Below are 19,402 nucleotides of genomic sequence, written 5' to 3' on the forward strand. Positions count from 1 at the left end.
GTTTAATACAGACATCCACATCCAACACAGATATTTTTTACTTAATTAAAAACTAATAGGGGAAGATATTGAATCATTTATGCCAGATTTCGGGGATAGCGAAGTTGTATCTTTTAGTGCACGTCCTCTCTGTTGCATAGCTTGCTGAACATTTCACTTAAAGATAATTTAGAAGCTTTAATCTTACGAATAGAAGCGATTTCCTACCAAACTACGGTCTCCGTTTAGAATTATTACCAATTATGTACTTTAGTCCAGTACTGGGGAATTAAATTCCAGTCTCTGTAAAATTCCCCCAATGTTTCTAATGATTTGTAAAGATTTTGACTAAAACTTGTAATTTATAGATACAGAGATGCTGTCACGAACAGGTTCGGGGTCCATCAGTTGGCCCAATGTCACTTCACCTGTCATGGTCTTCATCAGTCGGGCATCCCGTGGTAACAGAGTTTACAAGACACTAAAACTCCAAAGTATTTTGGAAGAGGACTGAAATGGAAATATGACTAATCAAAGACATCACTTGAATGTCTCCACAGTAATTAGCAAAGTTTGGTGACTAACTGGTGTCAGATGGGACGGGCAAATCACAGCAATACTCACTCAGTTTCAGTTGGCTAAACACGTTACTACATGAGCCACCATGACAGACAGGCTTAATCAGCCGCACCTCGGACACCCGCACCATCACCCACAAGCAAACATACAGCAAGAGGCCATACTTGTGGCCTGATCTGAAAGGTATAAAAGTTCTAAAAAGTTAAAACAAACATACTAAGGCACACTGGGGTAGTCACCAAGTTTTCCCTGGTGAATCTGCTTCATAACACGATATTGTCTGTGAAGCGCTGTGGAATTAATGGTGCTATACAAGCGAGTATAATAAATGAACGCTGGCAGTCATTTTCCTGAGGCAGCTTTCACTCTAAACGTTAAGTGTATAAAATGAATGGCCGTCCAAAGTATGAGCACGTCACTTCTTGTAACCGCTTCAGGGCTTCCAAACTGTAGAGAGGTTAAAATAACTGACATAAGACGGAATATGCGCACAGCAACGTCGTCTTGGCATTGCTGTGCATTTTATGAGGCGATTTTTTCAAGCAGATTGTGCACATCGTGTAAGGCCTATGTTAGCTGTCCAGTAGTTTTTACGTAGAGAAGAAAAACTGCAAGTTGGATACAACTGTCAAAGGGTGTTGGATCCAATTTTTATACAATTTTGTTATGTATCTCAGTTTTTATCATTGGTGTGGCATCAGTTTCTCTCATGTGCAAAAAAAATAAAATACATTTGCAAGTTTTCCTACCCACTAGGCCAGTTTCTCACGTCCGTATATTTCCGGTACCGGAGATATCCATGTCCCATGTGTCCGTGTTTGCCACACATGTGGCAAACGTGTGCCGCATCAGGAGCACACGTACCGGCGCCTGGGAATCAGCGCTACAGTTAGCTCTGTTCCCAAGTGCCGGGTGCTGAACGCTGCCCTCATCATGGTTCCCTGCCGGCGCTGCGATCAGCAACAGCAGGGACAATGATGAGGGTAGTAGTGTCTGCTTCCACTGTGTCCACCTGTAAAAATAAGAATAAAATGCATATACTCACCTGTCTGGAGACGTCACCTGCTATAATCCTCTGACTACTGATGCCGGGGAGAATGAACAGCCCCAGCAAGCGGGCCCCGCAGCTTGGCTCAGTGAGTCCGCTCGCTGGAGCGGCTCATTCTCCCTGGCATCAGTGTGTCTGGTGCTCAGCTTATATATTCATCTGTATGCTCTTATGTCAGGTCACTGTGCCTTCACAGACCTGCCTCCTATTTTACTTAGCCCCGCACTACTAGATGCATTATGTAAAATAGGAGGCAGGTCAGTGAACGATCAGTGAGCTGTCATAAGAGCAAACAGATGAATATGTAAGCAGAGCACCAGATAGAGCGCCCCCCCACAGGCCACCCTGGAGCAGGAGCACATCATTATCTCCAAACGGAAAGTTAAGATTACATAAGACCCACAGGATGTATTTCATCAGCCAAGGTATCATTTTAAATTAGTGTAATGTCGCCCACCTGACAGTGGATGTAGTTTACTGAGTACAATCCTGCTGACAGGTGCGCTTTAACTGAGCTGGCGGTCCCAGAAAGCTGTCAGCTGTAGCTTCAGCTAAGTGCGGTTGGTTTTCTCTGTGCCTAGTGTTTTGCTTGTTGATCTATCACTGCCTGACCTTGGACCTCGTTCTGACCATCCGTTTGTCTAACCCCTTTGCTCTGATCCGCTATCCTCCTGGTATTTTGACCTCGGACTGTTAATTGACTACGCCTTTATCTCTTTCCTCTGTTTATGACCTACTCTCCTGGCTATTGACCTCGGACTACTTGACTATCCGGACTCACAGCTTGTCCGTGAGAAGTGACTCAGCGTCACACTGTCCATTTATTTTGAGGAGCCACTGATGAAAATGTGTGATTTTGATACGCAAATCAGATCAAATTTGGACACAACAGCTGTGTTCTACCCAAGAAAAAGACACATACGTGAAACACGGACCATCTACATAAAGCCTAACACATAGTTGCCAGCAGTCCACAATTTAACAAGACTGCCTGGAATTTTTGGGAAACAATTCTGGTAAATTCGGGGTTGTCCCAAGCCAAAAAGTTACGCAAATCCTGCCCAAAACTTGGTGTTCTCAACTGTTTTTTGGCAATACTGAGGACATGATTTAAACCTCCTTATTTAACCAATGGTGCAGTTGTTCGTAAGTACAAAATCAAAGTAGCAACTTAGAAAATGGATCAAACCCTATGGGACACTATTGTACACAGCCATTTTGGATCAGTCTGGGGGGAAAAACAAAACAAAAACACAAACATACAGTTAAGGCAAATCAAAAATATATAGTATGAACACACACAAAGTAAATGAAACCTAAAATATGCAAAAAGTCCTATAAATAGATTATAAAATCTTTCCGTTTTGCCTTCTTTTCGACCTTGTTTGTAAAGGAGAAACCTGGTGCCAACTATAGTTTGCAAATGTGCTACAACTTCCAGAATGCCTGGAATAGCTTGGATTAACCGCACAATAAATAAGACACTGGAAGGATTATGCTTTTTAAACCACAGTGAAGAAATATTCGCATCTGCTGACCGTCAGCTCAGGATACGCACTAAGACCAACGCTGCCAATCAATGTGCGCACTATGCCAGCGCCGACTTCCTATAAAGCGGATCCATCACGAGATTCACTTACACTTCAGACTTGCAGCTTTCAGCCTTCCCTGGAGAAGAATATTAAATGAAGACATGTGAAGAAGACATTAGCACGCCGCCCGAGAGCCGAGCACAACACAGAAAAACACCATCACAAGACCGATGATGTCAAGTGATTAGACACATATTAATATTTCTCATAAGAGGACGGCCGATGCTCGAGGCTTAGGGAAACTCAGCCTCCTGGAAGGAAAACTAAAGATTATGCAATTCATTTCATGGTGTTGTGCAGATCCCATCTCTTTTTATCATTATTTTAGTGATTTTGAGATTGTTTTTTTGCGACACATTGTACTCTATTGTAATGGTAAGTTTAGGTCTGTGTGTTTTATGTTTATTTATAAAAAAAAAATATCAGAAATGTGACAAAAAGGTTAATGTTTTTTTTTTAAGCAATTTTCAGCTTTGAATGATTATCCCTTTAATCCAGATATTCATACCACACAAAAAATAGTTAATAGCTAACATTTCCCTCATATCTGCTTTACATCCGCACCATGTATAAAATATTCTTTTATTTTGTCAGAATGTTAGAAGGTTCAAAAACGTAGCAGTAATTTTTCATTTTTTTTCAAGAAAATTTACAAAAAAAAATTTTGGGGAAACCTATTCAGTTTTGAAGTGACTTTGGGCAGACCCTTATATTGGAAATCCCCCAAAAGTGATACCATTTTAAAAACAGCGCCCCTCAGCATTATAAAAACTGCTGTTGGATAGTTTAACCCTTCAAGTGCTTTTCAGGAATGAATGCAAAATGGAATGACCGGAAAGAAAGTTTACACATATTTACTTGGATCACACGTAGGTTCCATTGTGGTTTTCGCTGTTTTTCCGTGATGATTATATATGTATATGTGCATAACGTATTAAATTTGCAACATGAGGCTGCAGCCCTGGTATTTAGGAGGAAGACAATAACTACAGATTACTCCTGCAGCTGTATCCTCAGAAAACTGCAACAAGCCCCAAAGGAGGCTTGAAAGGCATTCTTCTAAGGAGATGAAATAAGTGTATTAACACCAGTAAAAACCAGGTCAAGCAGCACTAGTAGTTAAGTGATGTTAATACAACACCTGTGTCACGTTGACACAGTTAATTGCACAAAACATGTGTCCGGATCATGGGACAGGTCACCTCCTCTGCATGTGCGGACTGTAAAACAACAACTGGAGCCGTCACACTGTGCAGACATAACATGCCGTATAACTGAAGTCACAGATGAGATCTTGCAGTAAGAATCTTATTTTAAACTTCATGACTGTCTAGTTTATTTCTTGATCCTTACAGGCATTGTTCTTCTTGGAGTAAGGTTCCCAACAGAGCGAAAAGCTGCAGACAATCTCCTGGGTTTATGGTGCCAGCATGGAGCATAATTTTGTAATGTACAGAAATCCACTTTGTGGTTATTCTGTAATCGCCATTTAAAGTTTTCTGTTAGATTTCGGTGCACAGAGGCCGGACTGTGCACTGAGTATTCTCCGGTCTGTGAATGACAGGGCACTGCTGACAATTTAAACAGAGGAGGCAGGTTGTTCACAGACCAGAGGCGGGCGGGCGGAGGGTGTCGGGAAACATCCCAGACCAGAGGCGTGTGAGCGGGCGGAGGGTGTCGGGAAACATCCCAGACCAGAGGCGTGTGAGCGGGCGGAGGGTGTCGGGAAACATCCCAGACCAGAGGCGTGTGAGCGGGCGGAGGGTGTCGGGAAACATCCCAGACCAGAGGCGTGTGAGCGGGCGGAGGGTGTCGGGAAACATCCCAGACCAGAGGCGTGTGAGCGGGCGGAGGGTGTCGGGAAACATCCCAGACCAGAGGCGTGTGAGCGGGCGGAGGGTGTCGGGAAACATCCCAGACCAGAGGCGTGTGAGCGGGCGGAGGGTGTCGGGAAACATCCCAGACCAGAGGCGTGTGAGCGGGCGGAGGGTGTCGGGAAACATCCCAGACCAGAGGCGTGTGAGCGGGCGGAGGGTGTCGGGAAACATCCCAGACCAGAGGCGGGCGGGCGGGCGGAGGGTGTCGGGAAACATCCCAGACCAGAGGCGGGCGGGCAGTCGGAGAGTGTCGGGAAACATCCCAGACCAGAGGCGGGCAGTCGGAGAGTGTCGGGAAACATCCCAGACCAGAGGCGGGCAGTCGGAGAGTGTCGGGAAACATCCCAGACCAGAGGCGGGCAGGCGAGCGGAGAGTGTCGGGAAACATCCCAGACCAGAGGCGGGCAGGCGAGCGGAGAGTGTCGGGAAACATCCCAGACCAGAGGCGGGCAGTCGGAGAGTGTCGGGAAACATCCCAGACCAGAGGCGGGCAGTCGGAGAGTGTCGGGAAACATCCCAGACCAGAGGCGTGTGAGCGGGCGGAGGGTGTCGGGAAACATCCCAGACCAGAGGCGTGTGAGCGGGCGGAGGGTGTCGGGAAACATCCCAGACCAGAGGCGTGTGAGCGGGCGGAGGGTGTCGGGAAACATCCCAGACCAGAGGCGTGTGAGCGGGCGGAGGGTGTCGGGAAACATCCCAGACCAGAGGCGTGTGAGCGGGCGGAGGGTGTCGGGAAACATCCCAGACCAGAGGCGTGTGAGCGGGCGGAGGGTGTCGGGAAACATCCCAGACCAGAGGCGTGTGAGCGGGCGGAGGGTGTCGGGAAACATCCCAGACCAGAGGCGTGTGAGCGGGCGGAGGGTGTCGGGAAACATCCCAGACCAGAGGCGTGTGAGCGGGCGGAGGGTGTCGGGAAACATCCCAGACCAGAGGCGGGCGGGCAGTCGGAGAGTGTCGGGAAACATCCCAGACCAGAGGCGGGCGGGCAGTCGGAGAGTGTCGGGAAACATCCCAGACCAGAGGCGGGCAGTCGGAGAGTGTCGGGAAACATTCCAGACCAGAGGCGGGCAGTCGGAGAGTGTCGGGAAACATCCCAGACCAGAGGCGGGCAGTCGGAGAGTGTCGGGAAACATCCCAGACCAGAGGCGGGCAGGCGAGCGGAGAGTGTCGGGAAACATCCCAAACCAGAGGCGGGCAGTCGGAGAGTGTCGGGAAACATCCCAGACCAGAGGCGGGCAGGCGAGCGGAGAGTGTCGGGAAACATCCCAGACCAGAGGCGGGCAGTCGGAGAGTGTCGGGAAACATCCCAGACCAGAGGCGGGAAGTCGGAGAGTGTCGGGAAACATCCCAGACCAGAGGCGGGCAGTCGGAGAGTGTCGGGAAACATCCCAGACCAGAGGCGGGCAGTCGGAGAGTGTCGGGAAACATCCCAGACCAGAGGCGGGCAGTCGGAGAGTGTCGGGAAACATCCCAGACCAGAGGCGGGCAGTCGGAGAGTGTCGGGAAACATCCCAGACCAGAGGCGGGCAGTCGGAGAGTGTCGGGAAACATCCCAGACCAGAGGCGGGCAGTCGGAGAGTGTCGGGAAACATCCCAGACCAGAGGCGGGCAGTCGGAGAGTGTAGGGAAACATCCCAGACCAGAGGCGGGCAGTCGGAGAGTGTCGGGAAACATCCCAGACCAGAGGCGGGCGGGCGGAGGGTGTCGGGCAGGGCTGTGGAGTCGGAGCCCATTTTGGTGGAGTCGGTATAAAAATATATAATAAATTGGGTACAGTAGTTCAATGTAGTTTGTGGGGAATATTTTTTCATAAGAATTTGGGAAAGTTATGAAATGTCTGTCCTATTCCTTATCTAAGGGTTTAGAATTTTAGCTGAGATGAATCTGTGCTACAGTAAATTTATCGCTTAAACATGAGCCATGTATGAGGGAGTCGGAGTCGGTGTCATGGAAATTGAGGAGTTGGATTCAAAGGTTTGGCTTACTGACTCCACAGCCCTGGTGTCAGGAAAGATCAGAGACCGGAGGAAGGCGGACGGAGGGTGTCGGGAAACATCCCAGACCTGAGGCGGGAGGGTGGAGGGGGTCGGGAGATCATATCACTACAAACATTTTTCATCTACTCAGCATAGGCACCTCACATGGATTTTTTTCATTGTTTACTTGCCCTGCGCCTTGATGACGTCCCATATGTGCACCGCTGCAGCCAATCGCTGACATCAGCATGTATGTGACCCCTGAAGTCCAGGATTGGCTGTAGTAGTCGCATACAAACTTACAGAGCATTATCACTTTAGGTTTACAAGATCGGAGGGACCACCAAAATAGTGGGGAAATTACTAGGGAAGTAATGATTTTTATGTTTACTATATTTTGCCACACTTTATCTTATTAGATTTTTTTTTTAAGTTTTCAAAGCCCTACTAATTTTTTGATTGTTATTTCAAAAATAATGAAACCAGCCCCCTTCCCATGCAGCATTGATGACATGCTGACTGAGGAAACTCTACTGTATTAAGCCCGAGCTGGAAGAGGAGCTACTGGGACCCAGCACTGATCGTGAAGCCAGGACAATGAAGACGCTTTGCTAATACAAGTATATTAGTGAGTCATAAATATAAAATTTGGGCAACCCCTTTAAATAGGTGACCTATAGGAGTGGAGCTGTTAAAGACAAGTCTATCTACAAGTAGTTTGTTGACTGTTTCTCATAGCAACTGGCAGATCTGTATTTTAGCAACTTCACAGTGTTGTAGAAAAAGTTTCATAACTTCCTACATACACTTAGTGCTAGTTATCACTGAATGAAGACACTTTCATAACTTCCCTTTAGGACAGTAGCTGAAACGCTGCCGCAAGCACGAGACGTAAAGTGGATCTGTCAATAAGATTTGACGTTACAAACTGCACCCATTAATAAATGGCACTCTTAGACCAGATGAGGCTGATGTATTTACTTTGAAACTCTCAGAATGGCTGTATAATATATACATTTTTTTAAGTTTCCTGCTTGGTATTAGAATGGGCATTTTAGGAGTCCAGCTGCAGTTGGATACTCATTTTAATGAGGATTATGCGGGCACTCTCACATGGATTTTCAAAGTATGTACACCAGCAACATCAGGTATAACAGATCAATTTAATACTGTATGTAGTTAGGATTGGGAAATCAGGTGAAATTTAAAATTTTTTGGGGGGAGTGCCTGACGGCAAGGCTAGTTTCACATAAGCGCATTACTGGCGCAAAATCATGGCTGAGTGTCCTGCAAAGACGGCAGATCATGTAACTATATCGTCAGTTCAGGTCAATAAACTTCTGATCGAGTCAGGACACTTGGATTTTTTTTGTCGCAAGACAGATGTGAAGTGGATTTTATGCCACAAATTAATGCTCCAAAAAATATATATATATCTGCTGCATCGGAGATTGAGAAATCCCCAGAAAAAAAAAAAAAATTAAAGAATAAGACCTGCACTGAAGATCTTATACTCCCATCTTTACCATTTATACTGTAGATTTTCACCAGTGGATTTACCCCTTTGAAAAGCAAAAAGCAGGATGCTGAGCAAGTAAAAAGTGGACGCACCAATAACAAAAAAATCAAGACATCAGAGGAAAAATATAGAAAATGCTGCCGAATTCATTCGTTAACAAAACTACCAAAAATAAATCTTAATTTGTCATGACAACAGTCAGCCGACATCCAGTGTATGATTCACAGAAGTGGTAGAGAGATCCGTCATGAGAAAAGCAGCTGCCAAAAACTATCCCCGGCCTTGGGACAGCCACTTATCTTTCAACTTTTCCCGACTTCTATAAGCAAAGCCGGGCAGCTCCAGAGCAGAACACACGTCCTGAGAATGTGGGACCGGCCAGAGGAAACTTGAAGCCAGCGCTTGTCCTGGCTCTCGAAATATTGTGCCCTAATGGAAATCAAGTATTCATTTTTACAGTAGGAAGAAATAGGAACACAGTTTCACAAAAGTCATCTGCCCCCTCATTAAACCACAAATTTAAAGTACGGTAACTTATAAAATAAGTTCTGCTTCTCATCCCTGGTGTATGCTTTAAGAGTCTGTATGTTCTCCCCTTGTTTGCGTGGGTTTTCTCCCCCCACTCCAAAGACATACTGATAGGGAATCTAGATTATGAGCTCCAATGGGGACAGTGATGGCAATATGTAAAGCGCTGAGCATTATAAAATAACTTTTAAAATAAGTTCTTTCTCCCATCCCTGGTGTGTGCTATAAGAGAATTGATAGCCGCTTTCAGCATCAATTTAGGTGTGTGACTACCAGATCATGAGATTATGGGAAAACAATCAGCACCGCGCGGCTCTGGTAACCTCCCGTGTACTTTTGGCCTCCAGCATCTCTTCTAGATGCGGCGCCCTGAGGCTCGGCAATAGTAAAACTAAATGAAAGGGTAAAACTGAAGACCGGAATGGCAGCCGTCACTATGTTACAGCCACTTTTAAACATCTTACATGTGTAATGCTCACAGAGGCCAAATTTTTCACATTTCCACAAAAGGGGAGTGGGTAGATAACATTTTATCAACCCGAAGTACCCAGTGAAAACAAGAGATCACCTGTCCATCAGATAGGTGATGGAATAATGATCAGTGGGGGTCCGACAGCTGGAATATAGGATTGGTAGAGTAATTTTTACCCCTATTGTAATGGAGTGGCAGTGCACAAGCCTGGCCACCACTCCATTAATTCTCTATGGGGCTGCTGGAAAAAGCTGAACGTATCACTCACCAGCCGAATAGGGACTGGTGGTCGCGCAAACCCACTACCGCTCAAATCTAAGGGTTATAAAGAAGCCTTGCCGATAAGTGCAAGTCCCTGTGGTCGGACACCAACCAAACAATAAGTTATTACCAATCTTGTGGATTGGCGATAACTTGTTTTCACCGCTTTTAGATCTCATTCACAAGTTCGTGTTTAAGCATACAAGTGAAGAGATGGTACCGGTGTCATCAGTGTTTTGGATCAGTGCGTCAGTGTTTTTTTCACAGATGGATAAATAAAGTTACAAAGCTTCTCTGACCCTTTGCAGTGTTAAATACGGACAACGCATGGAGTGTGCGCTGATGCCATCCGTGTTTTTTCACAGGCCCATAGACTTGTATTGGCCCTTGTCATCTATGATGCTGGACACGTGGTGGGTGAAAAAAAATAAAATAAAACACGGACATGTGAATAGCACCAAAAATTATAATGCGCGAGCCATGAAAAACACGGATGCAACATGTTTGTGCAGCGTTGATGTCTGAATGAGGCCTTAGATTCATAAGCCTTTTCTTCCTCTGGTTCCATTAAAAACACAAGTCTAAAGCTCATGTGTATGGGGGGAGTCAGGGGAGATAGTATTACCAGGCACAGCTGCTAGCAAATGTACGGCTGCACCAGGTAGACAATGGAGAGGAGGCGATACCTGCCAGGTCTGGAGCTGATGGTACGGATATGCTGGGAATCAGCCCATTAAAGGTTTTTTTTGCAAGTTATTAAATGGATAAAGTTGCAAAGCGCTGGTAAACATAAGCAAGTCTACAATATTCTTGCTAAAATTTTTAATATTAATGGTCATTGGCCACCGCTGCAGTCCATCAGTGCTGCTTTGAAGCCGGCTGGATCACTGGCTGCCTCAATCCTCTGACGACAACAAAATGCATTGAAAAATAACCTGCTGCTGCACATCTGCATTAAACATGCATAAAGAAAGAGGAAATTGAATGCGTTAAAAAAGCAACAGTTATGGCAGATTAGTATTTGCCCATTTTTGTGTGGTCAACAGCAGAAAAAATGTAAAAAAAAAAAAAAAGCTTAAATTTACCCTACATGTGAACGTGACCTCAAAGAAAAAGTTCTGGACTCTCAAAAATGTCTGGACTAGCAGATGCTGGATTAATTTTACTAATGGATGGTGTTAAAGAAAAGAAAAAAAACAAGCACAACTCTAAAGAGAAAAAAAAACAAATAAAGGTCTAGAATATCAAAGATTTCTACAACCGGTAAGGAAAACTGTACCATCACGTGATAAATTAAGGTTAAATAGGGAAACCTGTATCTCGCAGCTGGGAATCTGCACTGAGGCCGCAGCACAACGCTGCCAGGATTAAGATAATGCCGCCTAAGCCCACTGTCTATTTACCAACATTAATCTAAGGGTCCCCGATGACTTAAGACCATCTGTGCCCTTAGTATCTGGTCAGGGTAAGCAGACACCAGACAGACGCATCTGTGAGGACAGAAGGCTTCCCCCAACTGTAATGTTCCTGACAAATGGTGACCTGTCAATGCGACTAAATGTAGAAAAACGCCAGAGAACAGGTGCTTCCTCCTGAAAACCACGTCCCTGGTGACTACACGCTGCTGCTAAATAGATCCGCATGCATTTTATATACTGCATGGCAAGACAATTAATAGGCATCACATTAAGGGATGGGAAAAAAAGAGAAAGAGCATAAGGACAAAGGAGATAAAGCGGCAACTTGGTGCAAGAAAAAAGGGTCCGCGCCCACCGAGATAAGAAAAATAGAGCTATCAACTCAGCACAGAGCACATGACAAGACCACAGAAAAGTCGGAAGTAGATCGTCAGGAGCACATACACTGAGCACTGGAATATAGGACGCCGGCAGAAAGTATATACTAGATTCCCCTTGTGGGCTGCAAGATCACCTTAATAGATCCGCACCGGACTGTATGCATTGATATACTAAGTAGTCAACTGGGCAAGTGCTAAGTGTCGTAAGACCCAAGACACAGGATGACCATAAAGTGCCATTAATGCCCTCCCACACACACACACACACACGTGAATGGGCGACCCATGCAGTCACCTTTTTCCATAGCAAAACACTCAGTTGTATCCCCTTTATGCCAAATTCTCACATCTGACAGTCATGGTGCAAGTACGGGCCGCCAGACCCAAAGGTAAAAAATATTGTATCCATGGAGTTTGGGTTAGGATACCCATGTCCAGACTGTGGCACTCATATGTAGACCCCCACACCAGCACAAGTCTCAGAGATGGATACTAGGAGACTATATTGTACCTTAAGCCATGAGCGGGTGTATTGCTCCTTTTAAGGGTATGTTTACACACTGCGTTTTAGCAACTTGTTTTTCCCTGCATTTATTTTTACTATTTGAGAAACGCTGTAAATAATGACACGCTGCAAATGTCAAAAAAAAAAATGCCCAGCAGCTAAAAATAAATAATCATGGAAAAATAAAAGCGTGTTTTTAAATCTCATTCACTTTGGCAAAAATGCAGCATTTTACAATACCATCAGAGAGAAAAATGAAGCAAAAATGCCGAACACTAATGGGAGCACCTTGCTATGTGCACAAAGGTGCTATAAATTGCACCAAATTGTGCAGAATTTGTTGGGGAAATGCATTGCTAAAGGTAAAATACACTGACAATCTGCAGCCTAAGGACATGCTGAAGATGTCTGAACCGCAACGCTTGTCAATTTGCATGGTGGATGAAATTTTGGGAAAATGTAAGTAAAATGTGGATAATATAAATCCTACGTGCAGATACCCTTACAGCACAGGCTGCAGCAATCAGTTTTGCAGATCACAAGGGTGGTAGTCGTCACGCCGATCATGTATAAAAGAGAATGATATGGGCTGCCGTCCAAAAACTGCACACACCGCTGAACATACATGGGTGCGCCCCGGGAGCTCCCAAAATCTATGATCTCCGCCTTTCAGATCTGTTCCAAAACGCACATGAAAAACACATCAACAAATATAAGATCATGAGCACAACCCAATCAGGCTGAACAGCAATCACAGAGCAAGACATAAAACAGCCGCAAAGGATCAAAACAAGAACACAATAGCGGTAAGTTTGGGAATGTAACTAATAGGCTGGAAAGTTCCCTCTGAAACAAGTGCAGAGCTACAGTGTCCCATTACACAGCCGCTGCCAGCTGTCACTTCATAACACACGGGAGCCGATCCGCATGTCTGTATATAGGATCTATATACAGGGGACTATTCACATCCACAATTCTCTATGCAAACTGCCTATCAATATCAGTGCAGGTTATATATTCACTCGCTTAAAATTCATTGTTCTTGGTGGCAGAAAAGACCTGCGCTGCCGAGAACAATGACAATCAATGCGCACAGAGTCATCTATTACCGATCATTCTGGAAGTGCAGTCGGGCTTCAAAGCAAGCTATTAAACGGCTGCCAAACATGTAGACGATCAGCAGTCATTTACCGGTAGAGATCGTCCAATGTGCATGCACCTTTACTAGACAAGTCTTAAAATGTGCCAGTGTCGTGATAGGTCTAGCACACCGTTATGTGCGCACAATCAGTATTTGCTTGCAGAAATTTCTATAGCGTTTCTGCAAGGTTCTGCACCTCTTGGCAGCAAAAATGCAGCGTTTTTGATGCGGATTTGCCATGTGTTTTTTCCAATGCATTGCACAGGAAAAACACAGGCAAAAACGCACAAAGAATGGACATGCTGCTTCTTTTAAACGCACATGAAATTCTTTAAGAAAAATCCTGATTGTGTGCACAGATCTTGCAAAATCTCCTAGAAAATGCTTGGATAAGGTTCGCAATGCGTTTTTGGGGCCAATTCCGCGCAGAATTACCGCATCAAAAACGCACAGCGTGCACATACCCTAAGACTTGTTCACACGCTGCATTTTTGCCACGTTTTTCCCCCGTGCGATTTTATCATTTTACAGTGCCAGCAAAGTGAATGAGATTTCTGAAATCTCATGCACATGCTGCTAATTTTTCTCCTTGCAGATAAGAGCCTTCAAAAGAAGCTTCAAAGTTACGAAAATTTTTAGCACAATTTTGGCATGCCCTTCCTTTGCCCACATTCTGGTAGGCTGCACCTGTACAACACATAAATGTTACGCAAAACATGAACTAAAGCCAGATTTCTGGCACAAGCAGCTTAGCAATTCAGCCCATTATCACTGGGGTTTAATTAATACACACACCCGATATATGCAATCAGGTAAACTCTAGGAAAGGTCAAAAGAAAGCCTGAGGGGGCGCCCACAAGGGACCGGGGCGCCTTGCAGAAAATCCATATAGGCAAAATCCTCATTTACTTTGATGTTACTTTATTAAGTTTCATTTGAATGTGTGAACTTTTTTTCTGCGTACATGAAATAAAATTTACCAATTTCCACCAGTGTTTGATTAGTGTGTTGTCAGTGTTTCATCAGATATGCAAAAATCTTCTCCTAGCATATAGTCAGTGAAAAATAGACTGCGCTAGGTTGCAACTAGGATGTCAAAATTGGACACATTTCTGCCATGTTTATTTGCCACAAGTGAACAAATCCTGAACATTCTATCATACAAACCATCCTATGTGAAATCATGCATAAAAGGACATTTCCATATCCTGCTATTGACAAATAAAAAAAAACATTATAAAAATAAATCATCTTCTGCTCCAATAGTTCTCGCTGTGGTCATGTCATCACTTCAGCAATACAAACACAAAAAAGCAAAGAATGAAAAAGATAAGTACAGGATTTTTTATGGCTTTGGAAGTCTGAATGTGAGTTTTGTTGTTTTTTTTTTACATACAGGTTAAAATATTTGAACCTCTTTAATTCTGCAAAAATTCCTACGGTATCCGACGACTCTTGTTTTTTTAATTTGGTGAAATAGTCAGATTGTTTGATACAATCTACTAAAGTTGTACATCACTTATTGCCTATAAAAGATGAGCATCTACAAAGGATGGGTTATAATATTAAAAGGGAAATAGGTCAACTTTTCACACTGTTTCTATCCCTTCCCCTAGGGGTATGTGCCCACGATGCGTTTTTCAAGCGTTTTTGATGTGGAATTTCCGCAGCAGAAACGCTTTAAAAATGCTTGGTAATCCGTGCCCCATGATCCCCTATGAAAATCTGCATGTTCTGTGCCCATACTAAGGAATTTTCCGCAGCGGATTTTCCTTGCGGAAAAATATGCAGCATGTCCATTATTTGTGCGTTTCTGCATGCAGATTTGAGGTCCCAATGCACTAGAAAGAAATATGGCAAATCCGCATGTAAAAACGCATCAAAAACGCTTGTAAAATCCGCAAGCGTTTTTTACTGCCAAGAACATGCAGAAACGCTGCAGAAATTTTCTGCTTCATTTCTGCATCGTGGGCACATAGCCTAAGGCTGCGTGCCCACGTAGCGTTTTTCAAGCGTTTACGCTGCGGAATTTCCGCAGCGTAAACGCTTGTTAAACGCTAGGTAATCCGCACCCCATGGTCCCCAAGGGGATTCCGCAAGTTCTATGCCCACGCTGCGGATTTTTCCGCAGCGTTTATGCTGCGTTCAAAAATCCGCAGCATGTTCATTAATTTTGCGTTTCCGCAAGCGGAATTGCCTTGTGCAATGCATTAAAAAACGCAAGTCAATTCTGCATGTGGTAAACGCGCGATAAGCGCGTGCGGAATTCCGCATGCGTTTTTCCGGGAGAGGACATGCGGAAATGAAGCACATAGCCTTAAACTACAGCTTCTAAAAGGAGCTGCTACCATATGGAAGCAAATGTCAATGACAAGGGAAGGGGATTCTCTGGACTTCTTGTCCTGAGCACTAGTCAGCCTCTCCCTCTGCCTGAAATGTCTGATAACAGAGAAAAATAGATTATAATTCAACTGCACAGCAAATGTGCACAGACACTGATTAGTGTCCCTTTAAATGCAATAGAGGACTGTGGGAGTTGTAGTTCACCATCCACACAGAGGCAAGACTCCAGCTGTCACTCTAGGAACAATCCATTTGGGTGGTGCTGAAGGGTCCTGCTGTGAGGGAAGAGCTGCTGCCCCCACAACTCTTCACACCTTGTATAGCTGCTGACAACTGAAGCATGGCTGACAACTGCACATACAGTAACCGATGAAACAACTGCTATACTGCTCACACTCAGCTCTGAAAGTTTAAGTTCACCCAGCTGTATCGGGGGTGGGGGTGTATATATATATTTCCATAAAGCCCATTTATCAATGCATCAAAAGTAATGAAGATCAAGATGAACTAATAATTATAAATACTATCAGCAAGATTTTTGCTGAAAAGTTTGCAGCTTGGCAGCACTTTTCCATGGGCCCCAGGACATTATACATCACATTGGGGTCCACCATATACAGTAGGGTATAATGACATACCGCCAAGCAGTGCACCAGTATTCACAATAACGCCTCACTACGCCATGGCCATCCTTAGGGCAAGTTCACACAGTTTTCTGGTAGTACAATTCAATTCAAAAAGCTATTTTTTTTTAATGGGGGTGGGGCATTTTTTTCTCCTTCAGTTAGTGGTCAAATTTGGAGGGTTTTTTTGTTTTGTTTTTCAATCAAAAAGACGAAAAATTGTAGGGAGAAAAAAAAAATAGCACAACGTGCACTATAGTGGTGTTCTCTCAGAAATCAATAGGAGGCGGATTTAGGGGATTGGAGCAGATTCTGTTGCAAAAGCCACATGAAATCTGCTTTAAAAATACTCAAAAAACAATGAGAACATATAAAATTCAAGCTCCGAGACCAAGAACCAAACTCCACAGACAGATCAATCACAAAGTGTCAGGAAACCTGGAGACTTTACTACATGTACAGAATATTTCCAGAACTCATATCACTGAAGAGAAGTGACAGCCAAGACGCCAAGAGTAAAGACAGAGGGGACGGGAATGACTGAACTTGTCAATGATTATTTACACTAGAAAAGTTGGGGTATGTGGGATGGGAGGAGGGTTACTCTTTATACACAATTTTTTATTTTTTTTTTTTAATTGTGAAAAAGGCAGGCTATGGTTGGAAAACCGCAGTGGAAATTATGTGCATCTGCTAAGTGGGTTTTTTTGTGCTGAAAATCCAATTTGCTCCCAATGTGGAAAACTGTAGTAAAAACTCAAAGAATTACATTAAAATAAAAAAAAATAAATGCACTACAGGTCAAAAAGAACATAAGGAAGAAAACATGGTGCGAATAAGATTTTAGAAATCTCATTCACTTTTCTGTTACTGTAAAACGCGGCTTTTCTTGCGTCAACAAATAAAAAGGCGGGGGGGGGAGCATCAGCTTCTCGAGAACAAACCCACTGACACTGCAGACAGATGTAACATTATACAGAATATAGGAACAAGACTAATACTGTGTGTATATATATATATATATATATATATATATATATATATATATATTACAGAAAGTGGACTGAGAAAGCCGCCTCACACATAAGGGGGCGCTATAGTCCGTACAAGGCAACAATGCAAGCGGCTGGCTCTACACCACTGCTCTCCAGCTCAGGGCTTGCCATTTGTTGTAAAACTACAACTCCCAGCATGCCATTATAACTTTCCTTCTGAGCCAACACTACAACTCCCAGCATGTCCAGTTAGCTCTTGCTTCCCCAATAGTACATCTCCCAACATGCTCTTACTACAACTCCCAGCATGCAAATACAACTCTCCTACTGTTTTAACACTACAACTCCCAATATGCCCAGGCAGCTTTCCTTCTGCCCCAATACTACAACCCCCAGCGGCGTGCCCTACAGCTTGCCTTCTGCTCCAGCACTATAACCCCCAGCCATCATACATACTGGGAGTTGCAGTCATGCCTCGGCTGCACAGAGCCGGTGTCTCCGGTACTAACCCACATACAAGCCGCTGTATAAGACGTCGCTCCGCGGACAGGAGTCCGGGCTGAGACTTCTAGTTCCCCAGCTATTAGTGCACTGGCAGGCAATGCCCCGCGGAGCCCTGGCCCTCGGTGTCACACTGTAACCAGGCATCCCTGCCCCTAGCACCAGCAGTGCGGTGGGAGCGGCTCCGGGTACCAGACCATTATCAGCGGCTCCGCAGCCCGCCGCTTACCTGCATAGACAAGCTCCGGCCTCCCCTCCCGGTGTGGGCGCCGCTCTCCGGAGCTCCGGGCCGTTGTTCTCCGTCTGTTTCTCTTCTCTCTCATTCAGACGCCGGCAGAGCGCCGTGCGCGCCCCCGCCTCACCAGCCTTGTGTTACCGATGCTAAGAGGGGGCGGGGCTGAGTGCTGAAGGGGCGGGGAATGGGCGTGGAGACGTAACGTGCGCGCCCCCGCCTCACACTGAACCACGGCCGGAGGGAGGAGTTAGGGGACTTGAAAGCTTAGTACGGAGGCCGATACTCCGCCGAATAATTGGGCGTGGTTAGGATAGACACGCCTTAGTGGGTGGAATTACTAATTCTATAGGGGCGTGGTTTAAGTTTAAAACACAGAGCGGCGCACGCGGGCCAGAAAACACTTTTAACTCTTTATGTCCCAAAGGGAAGTTCTGCTCAGAAAGGGAAAAATAAGGAAAAGTCGCACAATCAGGTCTGGTGACCGATCAGGAACGATGTGTTGTGTAATAATACATTCTATCAAGGAGGACATTTGCCATTTGACTCTTTTTCCCCCCTTTTTGCCCAAATTGGGATCTAATCTAAGAAGAAAAGACTATAATGCCAAGCTAATTAGCCATAACGTTAAAACCACATGCCGATCCGTTCCGGGCTCTGTTTTGTAATCTTTGTTCATGTTCACACTGAAGATTTTTTTGTTTTGGGGAGGGGGGGTTGATTTTTGCAGCAGATCTTCTTTGAAAACCTCATAAACTTGAAAGACTTTTTTCCTATTTATTTCTGTTTTATAACCACTTTGCTCTTCATGTTTTTACCAGTTTTTTTTTTACCCTGAAGAGATTTTGAAAAACTTCCATTGGGGATAAAAAAAGAAAGTGTCTGTAATTTCTGTAGAGAGGATCCTGGAGGAAATGTCACCAAACTGCGGACTGACCAATCACAGGGCAGCAAGAAGCGCGGCCGGGAAAGAAGAACTCCCCAAAAGCTGCATGCAAGCCACGTCCACACGATCAGTATTTGGTCAGTATTTTACATCAGTATTTGTAGCCAAAAACCAGGAGTGGAACAATCAGAGGAAAAGTATAATAGAAACACTTCACCACTTCTGTATTTATCACCTGCTCCTGTTCACACCCTGAGTTTTTTACTCTTTGTATTCTTTGGAAAAACACAACTAACTAATTTTACTACTAACAGGTGCAGAAAATCTACGACATCAAAAGCTGATCATGTGAACGTGGCCTAGAAGTTATCACCTATCCAAAGACTAGGTGATAATGTGCAGAGGGGCGGGGGTGTAAACACTGGGACCCCTGAGAATGGGGCTCTGAAATGCGCACATGTGACACTTCCCTAGTCCTTCTCTTTGATAGGTGATAACTTTTAACCTTGGAATTAACCCTATAAGTCCAGTAGATGGGAGGTCACCT

General features: G+C 44.7%; 1 protein-coding gene across 5 annotated transcripts in view; it reads right to left on the minus strand.

The window, feature by feature from the left end:
* The window catches only part of RALGPS2 (Ral GEF with PH domain and SH3 binding motif 2), a 145,100-nt gene extending 126,974 nt beyond the window's left edge, over positions 1-18,126 (minus strand). For 3 of the 5 annotated variants that reach the window (XM_073643342.1, XM_073643340.1, XM_073643337.1), the window contains exon 1: positions 17,967-18,125. The gene's annotated coding sequence lies outside the window, so the exon portion shown is untranslated. Of the gene's footprint in view, positions 1-3,246; positions 3,379-17,966 lie in introns of those variants that run through there. The other 2 variants (XM_073643341.1, XM_073643339.1) reach the window with 2 other exon arrangements.
* Positions 18,127-19,402: the final 1,276 nt, after the last annotated feature.

The sequence above is a fragment of the Phyllobates terribilis genome, unplaced genomic scaffold, assembly GCF_046119375.1.
Source record: "Phyllobates terribilis strain yellow unplaced genomic scaffold, ASM4611937v1 Scaffold_8__6_contigs__length_399053987, whole genome shotgun sequence".
In the NCBI taxonomy this organism is placed as follows: Eukaryota; Metazoa; Chordata; class Amphibia; order Anura; family Dendrobatidae; genus Phyllobates; species Phyllobates terribilis.